General features: G+C 41.0%; 2 pseudogenes; both read left to right on the forward strand.

Annotated features, from left to right (window-relative positions):
- Positions 1 to 470: 470 nt before the first annotated feature.
- On the forward strand, positions 471 to 2,192 carry LOC124013848 (annotated as a pseudogene).
- A 1,644-nt stretch (positions 2,193 to 3,836) lies between these two features.
- LOC124013850 lies at positions 3,837 to 20,956 on the forward strand (annotated as a pseudogene).
- The last annotated feature ends 1,009 nt before the right edge of the window (positions 20,957 to 21,965 follow it).

A 21,965-nucleotide genomic window follows, 5' to 3' on the forward strand; every position in this document is an offset into this window, starting at 1 on the left:
TAGAAAATTTGTGGGCAGAACTGAAAAAGTGTATGTGAGCAAGGAGGCCTACAAACATGACTCAGTTACCCCAGCTCTGTCAGGACGAATATGCAAAAATTCCCCCAAGCTTGTGGAAGGCTACCCGAAAAGTTGGACCGAAGTTAAACAATTTAAAGGCAATGCTACCAAATACTAATTGAGTGTATGTAAACTTCTGACCTACTGGGAATGTGACGACATAAATTAAAGCTGAAATAAATCATTCTCTCTACTATTATTCTGACATTTCACATTCTTAAAATACAGTGGTGATCCTAACTGACCTAAAACAGGGAATTTTTACTAGGATTAAATGTCAGGATTTGTGAAAAACTGAGTTTAAATGTAGTTGGCTAAGGTGAATGTAAACTTCTGACTTCAACTGTAGGTAACTAATGTTTATTTTGTGTGTGGTATAGATCATGCTCCAGCTGTGGCACAATCATCAGCCATTCACGTCACCCAATGTTAGAGACACAGTGACATTGCTCTGTATCTATCTATGAAGGTGACATGATATTCTCCAGGTCATGTCAACATTTGACAGTGGTTCTACATTCTACCATGAATTTAAAGGTAACCCTCGCTTCTCAGTGGAAAGTGACAAAGGAAAAAAAATCACCTAAGAATCTCAGACATGGAACTCTCTGATTCAGCTTTATACTACTGTGGGAGCGCTTATGGAAACAAGGTGGAGTTTGGAGAAGGAACCATTCTCATTGTAAAAGGTACAGAGAGATTCCTTTTATTCAGATAGTTACAAATCTTAAATTTGACACAAAGGGTGTAGAAGAATAGCTAAAGTAAATTCAATTATTTTGACAATGAAATGTATATAAAAGGTTGATGTCTGCGCCCCCGCTGAAATATAATTAGCATAATGAAAAATACCTATAAATATCCTTCAATTTAAGCTAGAGATAAGTTTTGTTGTTGCATTGGATGAGTCTCAATCCACTGCATCCACCTCTGTTGGTCTTCAGCATCTGTGGTGAAAGGTGACAGAGCTAGAGTGGTGTTTGTCAGACCATGAGACATTCCAAAAATTTGGTCTTCTCACAAAATTGTCTGTATCATTCGATCGATTTGGCCTACAAGCTGTTATGGCCTTCCCCTCTATGGAACGATGAGACTCTCACGAACATGATGGTGTTCTACGGCCCCCACAAGCATCTTCGGACTCGTCTGCAGTCGGTACATGTCTCTATGTAACGTCCAAACAGTTTGGGCTACACACTAATATGACCCCTCTGTAGAAAGGCGAGACTCTCACGAAAACATAGATGTCGGTAGCTTTGCTCTAGACTTGTCTGAATGTCCCCCAATACCAGTTGAAAAAAATAAATGGAAGTATATATGGAGACTGTTTACTGCTAAAAAATAAGGGGTTAAATAAATGTTTTAAAAAATAGCGGCGCAGCGGCCTAAGGCACTGCGAGGCAGTGCTTGCTGCGCCCCTGCAGATCCAGGTTTGATCCCAGGCTGTGTCGCAGCCAGCAGCAACCGGAAGACCCATGAGGCGGCGCACAATTGTCCGCGTTTGGGGAGGGTTTGGCTGACCGGGTTGTCCTTGTCCCATCGTGCACTAGCGACTCCTGTGGTGAGCTGGACGCACTGCACGCTGACACGGTTGCCAGGTCTACTGTGCTGGCGGGGTCGTGTTTCGGGGGATGCATGGGCTATTGACCTTCGCCTCTCCCGAGTCAGTGCGGGAGTTGCAGCAATTGGACAATACTGTAACTACCAATTGGGGAGGAAAAATGTTACAATAAAAATATTACTTAAAAAAAGAAGATTTAATGACATGATATTTATTTTCCAACAGCAAGACAGTTCTACAGCAGTCTGTGTCTAAATCTGTCCAGCCAAGAGACTCAGTGACTCTGAACTGTACAATACAAACTGAGACCTGTGAAGGAGAACACAGTGTATATTGGTTCAGACGTAGCTCAGGCGAATCCCATCCAGGAATAATTTACTCCCATGGAGATAGGAGTGATCAGTGTGAGAACAACCCTGAGGCTGGGTCCCCTACACAGAGCTGTGTTTTCAACCTCCCCAAGAGGATCCTCAGCCTCTCTGATGCTGGGACTTACTACTGTGCTGTGGCCTCATGTGGGGAGATACTGTTTGGGAATGGGACCAAGCTGGATGTTGAGTGTGGTCACTGATGATCCACAGATGAGAATCCTGGTCCGTCTCTCTGTCATAAGAACTGGAGGTCTCCTCTGCTGTCTGACCATCTTCATCATAATCTACACCACGAGGAAATACATCAATCTAAGACAAATGTTGATGGACTTTGGTTTTGCAGTAAATGTTGGAAATATCATCACAAAGTATTGAAAAGTAGTATTTATTGAGATTGCTGAGTCGTTTCATATTGCATTTGTTTTTATTAATGGCCTGTGACCTTGTTGATTAAATTGTACTTTTGAAAACCATGTATATGTTGCTTCTTTTAGCATTAAGAAATATACATTTTAACAACTGATCCTGAATAAAATAGACTTGTTCCTTCTCTTGTGTTCTGAACATAAAGTATGTCAGTATGAATGTGTGCAGAGGGCTTCTGCTGACCCAACCTACTGATAAATGCTAAACCCACCCATGCATGTACCCACACAGCAAGATGTTTACAGGTACCTGCACTCTGTGGTAAGCTGTGAGCACAAAACAAGGCCGCCTCTACGCTTTGGACAGGCCTGCTGGCCTTTTACACACGCTGTGTCTCTATGTGGTTTTCAGCAGGATGTCTATGTGGTGTCTCTGTTTTCTCTCATTCTTTCATTGTTGTTCACAACCATGACAATTAGCAACACAGTCCACATATGTACTGTATGTCATGTAGCCTATATCTTGTCGCTTACAAGATCATAGGTTTAATTCATTCAAACTACAATCATTTGTCTACAGAGTTTAAAGTAGAAATTGTATCAATGTACAGCGAAGAGGCCTAACCACGAGTTACACCCCTACTAAATGCTCAACTAGAAGGTTACCCTTGAGTTAGTACATGCATGACAGGGATAAGACTGACCTTCATTCTGGAGGTGTTTCCTCCACATACCCTCACAGTAATGCTCCACCCCTGTTCACCTTACAAATCAGTATATGTTCTATGTATAACAGTCCTCCTATAGGTCGTCAGGAGTACTGCTTGTAACTGTTACATGGGGTGGGGCTAAATCTATCTAAGGCACACAACTGAGTTTAAGAACAAGAGGATACAGGTTTATGTATGTGTAATGTATGCTTGAAAATGTATTGCATGCATACCAGATAACATAATTTTAACCCACTTTAATAAGGGACATTCAAATATTCTATTTTCACACTGCCTCAGTATTGGACATATTTGATTCAGTTGGTGCCCACATAGCAAACAATATAATGTTAAAAAATAAATACAAAGTAATTATCATCTAGACACCACAAAGTGTGTATGTTTCACCTACCCTCAATAAAATATCCTACACAGTAAGCATTGGTTCACTTTGCATGGATTAAATGAGAGATTTTCACTTACAAAGACCATGGTTGGCTGAATAAATTGTTATCAAAAATGACATGTCCAGTTTGACCAATCACCAATAACCCCATAGTTGAAGTGTTGTCTGCATTGGTGGACTTTTTCCACTCAAGACACAAGTTGTGAAGAGGACATACTGGCACTTCTTGTAGATATGAGGAATTCCAACTCTGGTTCTTTATTGATACAATTCATAGATTAATTTTCTGGGGTATATAAAGGACTTGTGTATGTAATGGATCATGTCTCCGTGTGTATTTTAGCTGCTGCACAATCCTTGGAAATGCATCTTATTATGGCCAATGTTGGAGAGACAGATACTTTACACTGCTTCTATAAAGGCAACCTGGCACGGTACTTTATGTGGTACAAGCAAACATTGGGTGACAATCTTCAAATCTTAGCAGTCTTTTACAAGTATAACAAGAATGCAACATTTTCCCATGAATTTAAGGGTAACACTCGCTTCTCAGTGCAAAGCGGTGAAGGAATGAATCACCTAAAGATCTCAGACATGCAGCTCTCTGATTCAGCCACATACTATTGTGGGAACTCTTATGCCAGTTTTTAGAAGGAGTCGTTCAACATTGAATTTAGAGAGAAAGGAAATAGTAACTAATCTTCTGTAACTATAGTCTTGAGGGCTTTTCCCACACGTTTTGGATACGATGGCTTAATTATGCTGTATTTGCATAATCCGATATGACTGTGTATGATTTCAACAATGTTAAGTTGGGACACAATATTGGGAACAGATTTACTGATTTATAAACCTTTGGAAGTGATCAGCCGGATCAAGTGGTCCGACTGCACCCTCTCCTGGAGGTGGGCCCCAGTACAGCCACTACTGATGAGCTCACCTGAGATCAATTGACTGATTACGGTTTGTGCTCTCTTAACTTGGCATTCTTGGGCACAGGGACTATGGTGTTCTGCTTGAAACATGTAGGTATTCCCGACTCGGCTAAGGACAGGTTGAAAATGTCAATGAAGAAAGCTGTGTGTATATATATGTGTATATATACACAACTCAAAGTGAATTTGGTCAGGTCGTCAAATTACACATTGCAGCTTTAATTCGTAGTGTTAAACCGGTTTTTTCTCTTATCATGCTGCTAACACGCCCTCAAACTCACAGCAACCTATTTACAGTTACTCGGTGATCTGTGATGAACACAAGATGAGAATGTATCTTCACTTTTTTTAGGGCCTGTTGGCTTTGTACACAGGACCCTCTGCTCTCTTTCTTTCTCTCTGCTCTTCTCGCTCTCTCTTTCTCTCTTTCTGTGGTTTTCAGCCGGATGTCTCAGAGCTCTTAGCTCTCTCATGCTGTAGGCTATACTACTTTCTATTCAAGTTAACCATTTTAACAACAGTAAACCAACTCTTTTGATGAGGCAGCTTATCAACACCTAGTCGATTGAAATCTGTGAAACACAATGAGCTATTTATTAGGTTATTTCAACTAGATCTGTAGTCAAACACAACACAGTTTTAACAGTGAAGTATTATCATCACCTATAGGCCTAGAGGAATCTGCCTCCTCAATAATAAAATCATGGGAAGGGATTCTATGTATCCAATACAATTGAGAGTAAGTTCTGAATTATATTTTTTTAGTGAGGTGAAGTGACTGTGTGGTGATAGAAGCCCTAGTGGATGACAGTGTCATTGCATGCATCACAAATGAGTCTCTTGATGTTGACCACAGTAGCTGTAGTGATAAAGAATAAGGGATGCCAAACTAAATTTGTACAAAATCTATAAGGATAAGAATATAATACAATCTTTGTCTGATTTAGTCCAGCCTGTGACTCTGTACAATGTGAAGAAGATTGTCCTTCCAGAATAAGGCGTCAACAAAAATGATGCGTCCAGTTCGACCAATCACCTGTAACTCCATTGTTGAAGCGTTGTCAGCATAGGTGGACTTTTCCCACCAAAAACAGGTTGTGAGGAGGATGACAACTGCAAAGAGGATCACACTGTGTCTGATATTTCCACTTCTTGTAGAGATGGGTAAGTCCAACTTTTATATTTCTCTGCTTATGAGATGTTCGCCCTTGATTTGGATGCTTGAGATATCATATGTAATACTTTACAGATACTTTGAATATGCTATGTTGTATTTTGGGTATGTGACATCAAATATACTACACTACCAAAAATATAAAGGGAACAATTAACTTCTTGTGTCGAGCCATCCCGGATCCGGGATCGTGAATACAGCCTCAAGCTCATTACCATAACGCAACATTAACTATTCATAAAAATCGCAAATGACATTAAATCAATATGCTAGCTCTCAAGCTTAGCCTTTTGTTAACAACACTGTCATCTCAGATTTTCAAAAATATGCTTCTCAACCATAGCAAAACAAGCATTTGTGTAACAGCATTAATAGTTAGCATAGCATTTAGCGTTAGCATTCAGCAGGCAACATTTTCACAAAAAACAGAAAACCATTCAAATAAAATCATTTACCTTTGAAGAACTTCTGATGTTTTCAATGAGGAGACTCAGTTAGATAGCAAATGTTCAGTTTTTCCTGAAAGGTGATTTGTTTAGGAGAAATCGCTCCATTTTGTGCGTCACGTTCAGCTAAGAAAAAAACCTGTATCCAGGATTGTGTAAATCTATCCGCTAGTTCATTAGCATAACACAACGTTAACTATTCATGAAAATCGCAAATGAAATTAAATCAATATGCTAGCTCTCAAGCTTAGCCTTTTGTTAACAACACTGTCATCTCAGATGTTCAAAAATATGCTTCTCAACCATAGCAAAACAAGCATTTGTGTAACAGTATTTATAGCTATTGATAGCTAGCGTTAGCATTTAGCGTTAGCATTCAGCAGGCAACATTTTCACAAAAACCAGAAAACCATTCAAATAAAATCATTTACCTTTGAAGAACTTCATATGTTTTCAATGAGGAGACTCTCAGTTAGATAGCAAATGTTCAGTTTTTCCTGAAATATTATTTGTGCAGGAGAAATCGGTCCGTTTTCTGCGTCATGTTTGGCTACCAAAAAAAAAACGAAAATTCATTCATCAAAACGGCAAACTTTTTTCCACATTAACTCCATAATATCGACTGAAACATGGTAGACGTTGTTTAGAATCAATCCTGAAGATGTTTTTCACATATCTTTTCATGATATATCGTTCCTGGAATTCTCCTCTCTGTCTCAATCTCATGGATGAATTACGAGCAGCTTGGAGATTACACAGCAATTTCAACAAAGGACACCGGGCGGACACCTGGTAAATGTAGTCTCTTATGGCAAATCTTCCAATGATATGCCTACAAATACATCACAATGCTGCAGACAACTTGGAGAAATGATAGAAAGGGCAGGCTCATTCCGGGCGCTTTCACAGCCATATAAGGAGACAATGAAAAACAGAGCCTCAAAAATCCTGCTCATTTCCTGTTTGAAGTTTCATCTTGGTTTCGCCTGTAGCATCAGTTCTGGGGCACTCACAGATAATATCTTTGCAGTTTTGGAAACAAGTGTTTTCTTTCCAAAGCTGTCAATTATATGCATAGTCGAGCATCTTTTTGTGACGAAATATTGCGCTTAAAACGGGCACTTTTTTGATCCAATAATGAAATAGTGCCCCCATAGGTTGAAGAGGTTAAACAACACAATGTAACTCCAAGTCAATCACACTTCTGTGAAATCAAACTGTCCACTTAGGAAGCAACACTGATTGCCAATTTCACATGCTGTTGTGCAAATGGAATAGTCAACAGGTGGAAATTATAGGCAATTAGAAAGACACCCCCAATAAAGGAGTGGTTCTACAGGTGGTGACCACAGACCACTTCTCAGTTCCTATGCTTCCTGGCTGATGTTTTGGTCTCTTTTGAATGCTGGCGGTACTTTTTAATTTTACCTTTATTTAACTAGGCAAGTCAGTTAATAACAAATTCTTATTTTCAATGACGGCCTAGGAACGGTGGGTTAACTGTCTGTTCAGGGGCAGAATGACAGATTTGTACCTTGTCAGCTCGGGGATTTGAACTTGCAACCTTCTGGTAACTAGTCCAACACTCTAACCACTAGGCTACCCTGCCGCTTTCACTCTAGTGGTAGCATGAGACAGAGTCTACAACCCACACAAGTGGCTCAGGTAGTGCAGCTCATCCAGGATGGTACATCAATGCGAGCTGTGGCAAGAAGGTTTGCTGTGTCTGTCAGCGTGTCCAGAGCATGGAGGCGCTACCAGGAGACAGGCCTGTACATCAGGAGACGTGGAGGAGGCCGTAGGAGGGCAACAACCCAGCAGCAGGACCGCTACCTCCGCCTTTTTGCAAGGAGGAGCAGGAGGAGCACTGCCAGAGCTCCGCAAAATGACCTCCAGCAGGGCAAAAATGTGCATGTGTCTGCTCAAACGGTCAGAAACAGACTCCATGAGGGTGGTATGAGGGCCCGACGTCCACATGTGGGGGTTGTGTTTGGCATTTGCCAGAGAACACCAAGATTGGCAAATTGGCCACTGGCACCCTGTGGTCTTCACAGATGAAAGCAGGTTCACACTGAGCACATGTGACAGACGTGACAGAGTCTGGAGACGCCGTGGAGAACGTTCTGCTGACTGCAACGTGCTCCAGCATGACCGGTTTGGCGGTGGGTCAGTCATGGTGTGTGGTGGCATTTCTTTGGGGGGCCGCACAGCCCTCCATGTGCTCGCCAGAGGTAGCCTGACTGCCACTAGGTACCGAGATGAGATCCTCAGACCCCTTGTGAGACCATATGCTGGTGCGGTTGGCCCTGGGTTCCTCCTAATGCAAGACAATGCTAGACCTCGTGGCTGGAGTGTGTCAGCAGTTTCTGCAAGAGGAAGGCATTGATGCTATGGACTGGCCCGCCCGTTCCCCAGACCTGAATCCAATTGAGCACATCTGGGCATCATGTCTCGCTCCATCCACCAACGCCACGTTGCACCACAGACTGTCCAGGAGTTGACGGATGCTTTAGTCCAGACCTGGGAGAAAATCCCTCAGGAGACCATCCGCCACCTCATCAGGAGCATGCCCAGGCGTTGTAGGGAGGTCATACAGGCACGTGGAGGCCACACACACTACTGAGCCTAATTTTTACTTGTTTTAAGGACATTACATCAAAGTTGGATCAGCCTGTCGTGTGCTTTTCCACTTTAATTTTGAGTGTGACTCCAAATCCAGACCTCCATGGGTTGATACATTTGATTTCCATTGATAATTTTTTGTGTGATTTTGTTGTCAGCACATTCAACTATGTAAAGAAAAAAGTATTCAATAAGAATATGTCATTCATTCAGATCTTGGATGTGTTATTTTAGTGTTCCCTTAATTTTTTTGAGCAGTGTATATTGTTCATGTTCCTTAATAGATGTGGTAGCTGGTACTGAATCCTCATCCATACTTCAGGACTGTGGTCTCGTATCAGCCAACGTTGGAAACACAGTGATTGTGCACTACTTCTATAAAGGCCACATAGCCATGCATTTCTCCTTGTTTATTTAAACAATGTTTGAACACTTTCTACAGTAATATTATAGAGATTCAATGCATTTATCGATCTTGTCAGGATCAGGGTCCAGAAACATGACTGTGCTCCAGCAGCCTGTGTCTGAGTCAGTCCAGCCAGGAGACTCTGAACTGTACAATACACACTGAGACCTGTGTAGGAGAACAGTGTCTATTGGTTCAGACATGGCTGAGGAGAATCGCGTCCAGGAATCATTTACACCCATGGAGACAGGAGTGATCAGTGTGAGAAGAGCCCTGATGCTGAGTCTCCTATACAGAGCTGTGTCTGCAACCTCTCCAAGAGGAACCTCCGCTTTTCTGATGCTGGGACTCACTACTGTGCAGTGGCCTCATGTGGGGAGATAATTTTTATGGAATGGAACCAAGCTGAACATTCAAGGTAAATTCCATTTTAAAATATAACCAAATCACTAACAGACACAACAGAGTTCTAAGGTAAGAGAGGCTAAAAGAGGCAACTACTCTGCGGCCATTAAACAATTGTATTTTGTCTTCTAACTCCTCATTTGTAACCACACCCTGTACCACTGAGCTGTGTGGCCTAACTGAGTTGGAGAGAGCAACAGTGGGCCTGAGGTACAGCTCACAAACATACACTGCAGAGACTAATTGATTTACATTTCAATACATTTTATATAACTACACAGATAGAAAATAGCAAGATTTAAACTTGAATTCTAAGATTTGGCAAATCAATATTTTCAAAGATATAGACAACCAATTTTCCTCTTCCATCCTCCTCCACTTTGTCATCTTGTAGCAGCATACACTACATTGTTGTCCAGCTCCTCTCTCTTCTTTTTTCCATTTTCCTCTTCTTGGAGGTGAAATTCAGAGCTGCATAATTCAGTGTATCTGGATTTTGGTTCTGTAGATTTGCCAACATGTTATTTTCACGATTGCTGAATTGCTTATATTTCAGTATTTAATCATGCACTATTTACCTGTCCAGTATTACCTGATCATTTTGTGGTTGTCTTTGAAAATCAGGTCCTGAAAATGATATAAAAGAGAGACGAGAGAATGGATCATTCTTTTTAAATGTGCATACTTACTCCTCATGGGAAAAACATCCACATTTGAAGTGTAGTTCACAGGTCCCATATTATCATGAAGTGGGTTATAATAATAATATATGCCATTTAGCAGACGCTTTTATCCAAAGCGACTTACAGTCATGTGTGCATACATTCTACGTATGGGTGGTCCCGGGGATCAAACCCACTACCCTGGCGTTACAAGCGCCATGCTCTACCAACTGAGCTACAGAAGGACCACAGGGTTCCTACCTGCGTTGTGTCTGTTTGCGTCTCGTCTGATCTTGAGGACCAGGATGAGGATGACTATCAGTAGAACAGCAGTCACAACACCCAGGATCACAACCAGGGGAAGGAGGTACATGGTTCCATCATTATGCTCTCCTACAATACCGATAGTTCCATTACACTACCACCCATCACAACCAGTGGGAAAAGGTTAATTGATCAATCATCCTTTCCTATCAAAAAAATGTCATTTAGAATCAGAAGTATAAAAACTATTCACCATAATCAAACAATTATTAGCTCAGATTCAAGATATGGGTTAAAATTGATGTTTTAAATGATTTTCACCATACAATAACAGACTAAGCATACCTTCAGGACATTGCTCTGGCTCTTTGTCTGACTCTTTGTAACCTTTTGGATGAATAGGAGAGTTTAATAGTCTGACTACAATAAAAGTTGATTGAACATTGCCTTGTTTCCAACCCTTTCCAAACCTGAAAGAGAGAGAGAACAGATTTTGCACACACACACACACACACACACACACACACACACACACACACACACACACACACACACACACACACACACACACACACACACACACACACACACACACACACACACACACACACACACACACACACACACACACACACACACACAGTCCCAACTTTTTGAAAGACCAAATCTATTAAAATCTGAACTGAAGATAGTAACTTACAGAAGCTGTAGAGGACCAGAGCTGGTACATATATTCGTGCCATTCTGTGTGTACATCCACACTGCCAGACCATTAAGGAAGGACTGAATCTTCAAATATGAGAGATGAAAGTAACTTGTAATTATGGGTGGGACATAGTGTAACAATCATATAGCTGCATACACCACAGATTGATTTGCATTTGATTTGAGAGAGAGAATTATATTTTATCACGATCATAGAGGTTCCCAGAATGTAACATTGTAAATACTCAGAATTTATCAAATGTTTTGCAATAGACCACATTTTGTCCATTTTAAAGTAATAACCTTTGGAAAGAAGTCTGGATGAAAACAAATACTTAAAATCTGAATCTGTTTTGTCAATGATGATGCCCAGCATGGTTGGATCTAATAACTGTGTTGGTCAGGAGACACCCTGGAGTTGGTAGGTATTGTCTGGGATTGGTGGTGGTTGGCCAAAAGGGGGCACTATTCTGACTGCACTAAGTAGATCACTAAACTTAGAATTTCTTACGGTTTGCAGAAGCCATAATGGGCTGGCCATCTGGCATTTCAGACAAATGCCAGATGGACTTGTCCGTCTTTAGCCACATTGGGCCTCTATAACTTTTTTTTTGCTGCACAAAATGATCATTATCTGGCTAATAATGGAATTCATGCAACTGACAATTTACTAACATCAGAAAACATTAATGTTCTGTAAATGTCTGAAACACAATTCGAAGATTAATTTGGATGATAAAGTAGTAGCTATACATGATTGTAGCACATACAGGAAAGATAGGAATGCAAATGGAGGAGGTGTTGCTGTATATGTCCAGAGTCATGTTCGTGTTAGGCTGAGAGAGGATCTGATGTCAGATGATGTGGAAGTAATATGACTACAGGTTCATCGGCCTCACCTAAAGCCTATTCTTGTAAGAAGTTTCTATAGACCACCGAGTGCTAAAAGTCCGTATTTGGACTATATGTGTGCAATGCTCAATAATGTATGTAATATCAGAGGTATATTTTCTAGGTGACCTAAATATTGACTGGTTGTCATCAAACTGTCCTCTCAAAATGAAGCTTCAAGTTGTAACCGATGCCTGTAATGTGGTTTAGGTTATCAGTCAACCAACCAGGGTATTTACTAATGTGGCAGATATCTGCTCTAAAGCAGAATCCACACCCATCAGATGTTGTTATCATAATATAATAGCTACAGTGGGGAGAACAAGTATTTGATACACTGCCGATTTTGCAGGTTACCCTACTTAACAAAGCATGTAGAGGTCTGTAATTTTTATCATAGGTACACTTCAACTGTGAGAGACAGAATCTAAAACAAAATCCAGAAAATCACATTGTATGATTTTTAAGTAATTAATTAGCATTTTATTGCATGACATAAATATTTGATCACCTACCAACCCGAAAGAATTCCGCTTCTCACAGACCTGTTAGTTTTTCTTTAAGAAGCCCTCCTGTTCTCCACTCATTACCTGTATTAACTGCACCTGTTTTAACTCGTTACCTGTATAAAAGACACCTGTCCACACACTCAATCAAACAGACTCCAACCTCTCCACAATGGCCAAGACCAGAGATCTGTGTAAAGACATCAGGGATAAAATTGTCGACCTGCACAAGACTATATGTTGAAATTCCAAGATTCCAAAGTGTGGTACTAAAAATGTGTATAAGCGATCATACAAGAGATTTTGAAATTATTACTATGTCTAAGATATTAAAAATGTTGGCTGGTGTGATGTGTGTAATGAGGAACAACCTGATTCCACACTTGAAGCACTTGTAAAATAGCTACTTCCGGTTACTGATAGGCATGCGCTCATCAAGAAATTGACTTTTAGAACTGCCAAATCCTCATGGATAGATGACAAATTGAAAAACTCTATGGCTTAAAGGGACGAGGCAAAGGGAATAGCAAATCATTCTGACAACATAGCAGATTGGAAAACATAGCAGATTCCCACTGGGAATGTGATGAAAGAAATAAAAAGCTGAAATAAATAATTCTCAAAACACATGCGAGTCAGCATGGCATTGTCCTCCATTGTCCTCCAGCATGGCATTGTCCTCCAGAAAGTAGTCTCTCTACTTAAACCCAACTATTTTTAGGGAAGTAATGCTTTTGAGGGCTGTAGCAATACTTATGCAATTGTCCAAAGCTACATATTTCCAAACATCTGCAGAAGCAAATATGATATATATATACAGAACAGCAAAGCCCCCAATCTTTTATAGACTGAATCATGACTAGTCAGGAAGGATAATTTATTTCTCTCTGTATAGCTCAGAGCTCATAACTAAAACATCTTTATTCATATTAACAGATCCAATACACGTTTTTAAATAAGGTTCACATGTCCAAGAAGGCATTTCTGCAACAACAACAAATATATATATATATTTATTTATACAGTGCATCCGGAAAGTATTTACACCCCTGGACTTTTTCCAGATTTTGTTACTTTGCAGCCTTATGCTAAAATGGATTAAATATAACATTTTCCTCATGAATTTACACACAATACCCCATAACGACAAAGTGAAAATAGGTTTTTAGAATGTTAGCAAATTTGTTACAAATAAAAAACAGAAACAACTTATATACATAAGTATTCAGACCCTTTGCCATGAGACTCAAAATTGAGCTCAGGTGCATCCTGTTTCCATTGATCATCCTTGAGATGTTTCTACAACTTGATTGGATTCCACCTGTGGTAAATTCAATTGATTGGACATGATTTGGAAAGGTACACACCTGTCTATATAAGGTCACACAGTTGACAGTGCATGTCAGAGCAAAAACCAAGCCATGAGGTTTAGGCACAGATCTGGGGAAGATTACCAACACATTTCAGCAGTATTGATGGTCCCCAATAACACAGTTGCCTCCATCATTCTTACATGGAAGAAGTTTGGAACCACCAAGACTTTTCTTAGAGCTGGCCGCCCGTCCAAACTGAGCAATCAAGGAGAATGGCCTTGGTCAGGGAGGTGACCAAGAACCCGATTGTCACTCTGACAGAACTCCAAAGCACTCTTCTGTGGAGATGGGAGAACCTTCCAGAAGGACAACTATTTCTGCAGCACTCCACCAATTAGGCTTTTATGCAAGAGTGGCCAGACGGAAGCTACTTTTCAGTAAAAGGCACATGACAGCCCAATTAGAGCTTGCCAAAAGGCACCTAAAACACATGAGAAACAAGATTCTCTGGTCTGATGAAACCTATATTGAACTCTGGCCTGAATGCCAAGCATCACATATGGAGGAAACCTGGCACCATCCCTACGGTGAAGCATGGTGGTGGCAGCATCACCGCCATGTTTTTCAGCTGAAGGGATTGGTTTGTCAGGATCGAGGGAAAAATGTACGGCGCAAAGTACAGAGAGATCCTTGATGAAATCCTGCTGCAGAGCACTCAGGACCTCAGGACCTTGGCACAGCCAAGACAACACAGGACAAGTTCAGGACAAGTCTCTGAATGTCCTTGAGTGGCCCAGCCAGAGCTCGGACTTGAACCGGATCTAACATCTCTGGAGTGACCTGAAAATAGCTGTGCAGCGACGCTCCCCTTCCAACTTGACAGAGCTTGAGTGGATCTGAACAGAAGAATGGGAGAAACTCTCCAAATGCAGGTGTGCCAAGCTTGTAGCATCATTCTAAAGAAGACTCGAGGCTTTAATCACTGCCAAACGTGCTTCAACAAAGTACTGAGTAAAGGGTCTGAATACTTATGTGAATGTGATATTTCAGTTTTGTATTTTTTAAACATATGCTAACATTTCTAAAAACCTGTTTTTGCTTTGTCATTATGGGTTATTGTGTGTAGATTGGAGAGGGGGAAAAGCAATTGAATCAATTTTAGAATAAGGCTGTAACTGTCATGTTCTGACCTTAGTTCCTTTGTTTTGTCTTGGTTTTAGTATGGTCAGGGCGTGAGTTGTGGTGGGCAGTCTATGTGTGTTTTCTATGATTTGGCATTTCTGTGTTTGGCCTGGTATGGTTCTCAATCAGAGGCAGGTGTCGTTAGTTGTCTCTGATTGAGAATCATACTTAGGTAGCCTTTTCCCAGCTGTGTGTCGTGGGTGATTAATTTCTGTTCTGTGTTTTATTTCATCATTCAGGACTGTTCGTTTGTTGTTTTATTTTTTTCAGTGTTCACTCTTCTTATTACAAAACAAGATGAACACTTACCACGGTGCACTTTGGTAGTCTCCTTCATACGACGACCGTTACAGTAACCTTACAAAATGTGGAAAAAGTCTGAATACTTTCTGAATGCACTGTATTTTTCCAAACAGCCCTACTTTGACAGGAACGCCTCAGTTCCTGTCACTGGTCACATTTAAATTCCACACTATGAGGTTGGAATAATACTGTGTAATTGTGAAAATGATATAATGCCCTTTTAGTGTAAGAGCTGTTTAAGCTGTTTTAAATGTCAGCCAGTTTTGGTGGGATGGAGCTTTGTCCTGTCTGGTGACATCACCAGGCTGTGAGTTAGGTAATAGATCAATACAAGAAAGAGTTCCTGACCTCTCCACCAAATAACAGCTAGTTTTCCGTCCCCACTAAGACTGCTCCCAGACAGTCCTAGCAATATTATTCTGAGAAATGTACTTTGCTGTGAAGCAATTTTTGTTTATTTTCATTGTAAACAATCAAAGTAAGGTACTTAATTGTTATCCATCAATTATTGTATATTGAGATAAAAATGGCTGAATTGGACCCTGAGATGACAGAGATTTTCATGAAGAGAAAGAGTTATTAATATGATACTTTTTCCCCTGAAAAGTGAGAGAAAATGTACATTGTATTCTTGATGAATGATTTATAGTATGGGAAATGCTTTTAGCTTGTTTTTTTGTATTCTTCAAACACTCTGTACTCTACACCTTAATTGAGCAGCTGGGGTCTGGTGTTTTCGCCCAGATTAACAAAAGAGCTCGTGGTTTTGATGCACTGAGATGAGAGGTGCGGTGAGAACGGAATGCCAGTCTTCCTGTAGTGCAGGGTGATCGTCTTTAGCAGAGAAAGATGCATGTTAAGTCCCTTATTTATGACCCCCCCCCCCGCCTCAAATCACCTACGCATTTACACTTACATACTTAAATATTTTGCCAATTTAAAAAAAAGAGACTCAACTACTAAATGATTCACCAACTACCTGAGGGCCATCTCATCTCTCAGTGTTAGTCTGTGAGAGGCCCAGGGATGTTCACCTCAGCAGGTCTCACACAACACTGAGTTGCTCCTCCTCACTGGCCCCTCTACCTCTGACCCGTATTCTCTTTAAAAGGCGACTAGTTGCTTCTCAGAAGAGGGGGCTGTGATCAGTGCAAAGTAAAAACAGGAAATACTAAAAGGACGAATAATATCATGAGAATGACAATTTTGATTTAACTCTTTATTTGTCTTTATAAGTGACTAATACAATACAATACAATTGTCACCTGCTGGGTACTTTGCCCTTTAAAGCCACCTTATTATAAATAACTAAATCACCAATATACACAACATAGATCTAAGTTAAGAGGCCAGAAGAAGCATCTACACCTCTGCGGCCATTAAACGGTTGCATTTTGACTTCTAACGCTTCCCTCTCTAACTACACCCTTACTAGTGGAGACTTTTGTTTAGACATGTAGCTAGCTAGCTAGCTAAACAATGAACCGTTATGCCAACTCATAACGTTACTACCCTGCATGAATCTACAGCCAGCTAACTTTAGCGAGCTAGCTAACAGTACGCTTTAACTTGCAATGAAAATTACTTTCTGAAAATTAGAAACGTATAATATCTGACAAAATAGCTAGCTGGACTCTCTTACCCATATACATGGATGAATGCTTCTCCCTCTCTGTCATGGATGCCATGGTTGCCCTTAGTTTGAAGATGTTATCCAAAGACCGGTGCTTTGTACAACAGCCTTCAGTGTAAGTTGACTGAGAACATTTTCTCATTTACAGCAATGACCTGGGGAATAGTTACAGGGAGAGGAATGAGCCAATTGGAAGCTGGGGTTGATTCATTGGCCATTATGGTATGAGAGGCCAGATTGGGAATTTAACCAAGACACCAGGGTTAACACCCCTACTCTTACAATAAGTGCCATGGGATCTTTAGTGACCACAGAGAGTCAGGACACCCGTTTAACATCTCATCCAAAAGACTGCACCCTACATAGGGAAATGTCCCCAATCACTGCCCCGTGGAATTTGAATATTTTATTTTAGACCAGAAGAAAGAGTGCTCCCTACAGGCCCTCCAACACCACTTCTGGCTGCATCTTGTCTCCCATCCAAAGACAGACTAGAGCCAACTCTACTTAACTTCAGAGGAAACAGCAGTGGAATGCAGGGTAGTATGCTTCTGGCCCTAAATCAAACCGTATTGGCAGGATAATTTCTTGGTTCTCATTGAGAATGTATTTGAGCCTACTGTATCATCAGTCCTGCTTCGAACAGTGACCCGTGAAGTTATATGAAATTCCTGAATAAACCCTATAGGTGTACTTTGACTCAAATGTGTGAAAAGGTCCTCTACAGATGTCAGCTAATGCCCATTTTTTGCTGTTTGTACTTCATTGTCTAAGTGCATCAATCACAGTGAGACAGTGATGACCTGATATTAGTTATTGGCTCTGGTCATGAGCTAAAATGGTTAGGGCTATACAGCTATGGTTAGGGCTCTGGTTAACGTTAGGGATAGGGAGAATGGGATTGGGCTCTGAGGTAGAGGAGGCACCAATGAGCAACACATCACTTCCCGTGGAATGAGCAGCTTGGTGATGAGTGAGACCTGCTGAGTTGAAAATCACTGGGCCTCTCATAGACTAACACCGGGGGATTCTCTCTCTCTCTCTCTCTCTCTCTCTCTCTCTCTCTCTCTCTCTCTCTCTCTCTCTCTCTCTCTCTCTCTCTCTAACACATCAGTAAGGTTGGTTAAGCATTTGAGTGTACATGTGTGATTTTAGGGGGATTGGGGATGTGAGACAGAGACACTGACCAACTGTCATTTTCCATTGCGGTAGACTTAACATGCATCATTCTCTCTCTGCTAAAGACAAGAATACCTGCACCACAGGAAGACTGGCCTTCAGTTCTCAACGCTCACCACAACTCTCAGTGCATCAAAACCGCACACATTCTTTTCACACCTCTCTTCATCTGTATGATACACACTAGAGCAGACCCCTACAGCTCAATTAGATGTTGAAAGAATACATAAAAAATACCAACAAGATAAAAGTATTTCCCGTACTATAAAGCATTCAAAAAGACTACACAGTACAGTAACTTAACAACAAAAAAGTATCATTTATTTATCGATTTGCCAACTCTTTCCCTTCATGAGAAACATCTTCAGTCAGTATCAATGTTCACAGTGATATTTATTAAGGCGTATACACTGTGCTTAAGTTGTAAATCGGGACATGCCGGGGCTCTGAAGTACAGGATAAAAGTAAAGTATCTTTGTAATAAAGCAGTGCATGCATATCATCACATTTGCGCAGTGGCATCGAGCAAGTAGAGGTGCTTACAGAAGTTGCAAACATGGGAAGAATTTTGCCTGTTGGAAGTTGATCAAATATTGTGGTAGCCTACGTCAGTTCAGCTAAACTTAGGGTATGACAAAGTGGGGTGGGGGGTTTTTTTCTACACCATTTATGAACTCTAAATGACTATTTGGAGAACAGCAAAAACAAATGACCACAGGAATACATTTACATTACATTTACATTTAAGTCATTTAGCAGACGCTCTTATCCAGAGCGACTTACAAATTGGTGCATTCACCTTATGACATCCAGTGGAACAACCACTTTACAATAGTGCATCTAAATATTTTAAGGGGGGTGAGAAGGATTACTTTATCCTATCCTAGGTATTCCTTAAAGAGGTGGGGTTTCAGGTGTCTCCGGAAGGTGGTGATTGACTCCGCTGTCCTGGCGTCGTGAGGGAGTTTGTTCCACCATTGGGGAGCCAGAGCAGCGAACAGTTTTGACTGAGCTGAGCGGGAACTGTACTTCCTCAGTGGTAGGGAGGCGAGCAGGCCAGAGGTGGATGAACGCAGTGCCCTTATTTGGGTGTAGGGCCTGATCAGAGCCTGGAGGTACTGAGGTGCCGTTCCCCTCACAGCTCCGTAGGCAAGCACCATGGTCTTGTAGCGGATGCGAGCTTCAACTGGAAGCCAGTGGAGAGAGCGGAGGAGCGGGGTGACGGAGAGAACTTGGGAAGGTTGAACACTAGACGGGCTGCGGCGTTCTGGATGAGTTGTAGGGGTTTAATGGCACAGGCAGGAGCCCAGCCAACAGCGAGTTGCAGTAATCCAGACGGGAGATGACAAGTGCCTGGATTAGGACCTGCGCCGCTTCCTGTGTGAGGCAGGGTCGTACTCTGCGGATGTTGTAGAGCATGAACCTACAGGAACGGGCCACCGCCTTGATTTTGAGAACGACAGTTTGTTGTCCAGGATCACGCCAAGGTTCTTAGCGCTCTGGGAGGAGGACACAATGGAGTTGTCAACCGTGATGGCGAGATCATGGAACGGGCAGTCCTTCCCCGGGAGGAAGAGCAGCTCCGTCTTGCCGAAGTTCAGCTTGAGGTGGTGATCCGTCATCCACACTGATATGTCTGCCAATGTCAAACACTGTATTATATACTCAATCTTATCATAAATTGACTTAAACCTTGTGGAACAGCACATACAGTGCAATGTGAAATAGATGCATAATGCACGCTATCAAGTCACTACAAGGCCGACATCCATAGTTTGGAGAAGATATATTTTCACCATAAAATTGCACTTTTATAATAAAGGATTTCATGCATCTAGAATCACTTTTGTCCATCACTCTTACGAAGCAGACAGTTCTGAACAATGCGAGCCTGAGCGCCTAATCAGAAATGTTTCTTCTCCATTCAATGCACAGGAAAAATGTGGGCTTATATAAACATATTTCATGCAATTTTGTATGACTGGAGACATAAGCAACATCTTTTTTTAATACAAAACAAATTAGTTGCCTACTCTGCTGACACTGACAACTACTTTTCGCTCAATTGGTAGAGACAGATTACTATTTTTAATGTGTTCTCTTTTCAGCCATAGTCATTCTCTTTCTGAAATATGTATTTCTTTTACAATTGTATTTTGAAATAAGGCTAGATAGGCCTAGGCTTATATAACAGCTTTTCACTGACTACCACGACTCAACAATAAGCAATTTGTTAGGCTGTTTGTCTTGCCGCGTGCACTGCTCAAATGACAGGCTTAAAACAATCCACAGACCATTTTCTAAATAAGATGATTCTCTGTGGCCAAATCATGCTCTCTGGTGTTGTATTTTGAATGATTTGATTTATTTCCGTGTAGCCACGAGTAATTATATAGATAATTAGCTAAATGTGACATCAAAATCAAAGCAATCAGCGAACTTCCTAAAAGGCTGACCAGCAAATCAAACTGTCTGGCACTGTCTCTGTGTTTCTTAAAGTGAGAGAAAGGTGCACAGGCTGGCAGATTCTCCCCTAGCGATGCTGGTCCTAAAGCCAGCCAGGCAAAATGTTAAACATCTGTTGTATTTGAATCAGGATTAGAATGATTTTAGTCTACTTTTTTGTAGCCTACTTTGACATGTTTAACTGTGATACCCTGCCATACCCAACAGACGGCCGTGTACGTTGGGGGTTTGGTGAAGCAAGTAACTACATATACTCTACTGACATTGGCCTTAGCTTTATCTATTTCCTGGTGGTGTAGATGATGATGAAGATGGTCAGACAGCAGAGGAGAACTCCAGTTCTTATGATGGAGAGAAGGACCAGGATTCTCATCTGTGGATCAGCAACTGAAATGGCAAGTATTCTCTGGCTAGGTTACTATGCGATGCAGTTGCACTTTATTTCTATTTTGTGGTAATTTTATGAAATAGCATATTAATTAATTTAAAAACATTGTCACTTAAAAAAAACATACCTTCTTCACAGTGCTCTGTTTGGTCCTTTTCAGAATCTTTGTGACCTTTTGGACGATTAGGAGAGACACATATTCCCGCTGTTATTTCCACTGTAGTACGATAGATAGTATTATATTTCCAACATCTTCTCAATAATATCTCTGATACATCAGATACATGTTAGTGCAGTTGGAGTCATAGCAGACAAGTTGTTGAAAAGATTACCTTGGACCTTCAGAACAGTCGCATTGGTGAAGAAGATGTATTTATCAAACATCCCACAGCAGTAAACACCAGAATCAGCTTCATCCACCTCTGTGATTTTGAGGAAGATTATTCTATGGCTGATGAACATTTCCATATGGCTGATGAACATTTCCATATGGCTGGGCTGAAAACCATTATGATGTTGGACAATTGGCTCAGAGCTGTACATAGACGCGATGCACAGAGGCTCTGAGACGTTGACTTGTTTGAACCAGGCAACGTGTCCTGGACCTTTAAGGCCATTAGTGCACTGTAGGGTAGACCAAGATGACAGGGGTCAAACCTGAAAGAGAGAAAACAAATTTAGAAACATAACTTTCCGTGTAATTCTCGTGGAATGTACAGTATATCTGGTGTGATTTAATAAAAAGCTATTGTTCAGACACAAAATCATTTTTGCACACATATACTACATACACACCTAGACACGGTCACACATGTTTGAATGACCAAATCTATTAAAATCTGAACTGAAGATAGAGAAACTTACAGAAGCCGTAGAGGACCAGAGCTGGTACATATATACGTGCCATTCTGTGTGTAGGTCTGCATTGAGATACCATTAAGGAAGGACTGAATCTTCAAATAAGAGAGACGAATGTCCATGCAGTCATGGATCTATTTAAAACTCTGTTCTG

Source organism: Oncorhynchus gorbuscha, linkage group LG25, assembly GCF_021184085.1.
Source record: "Oncorhynchus gorbuscha isolate QuinsamMale2020 ecotype Even-year linkage group LG25, OgorEven_v1.0, whole genome shotgun sequence".
NCBI lineage: Eukaryota > Metazoa > Chordata > Actinopteri > Salmoniformes > Salmonidae > Oncorhynchus > Oncorhynchus gorbuscha.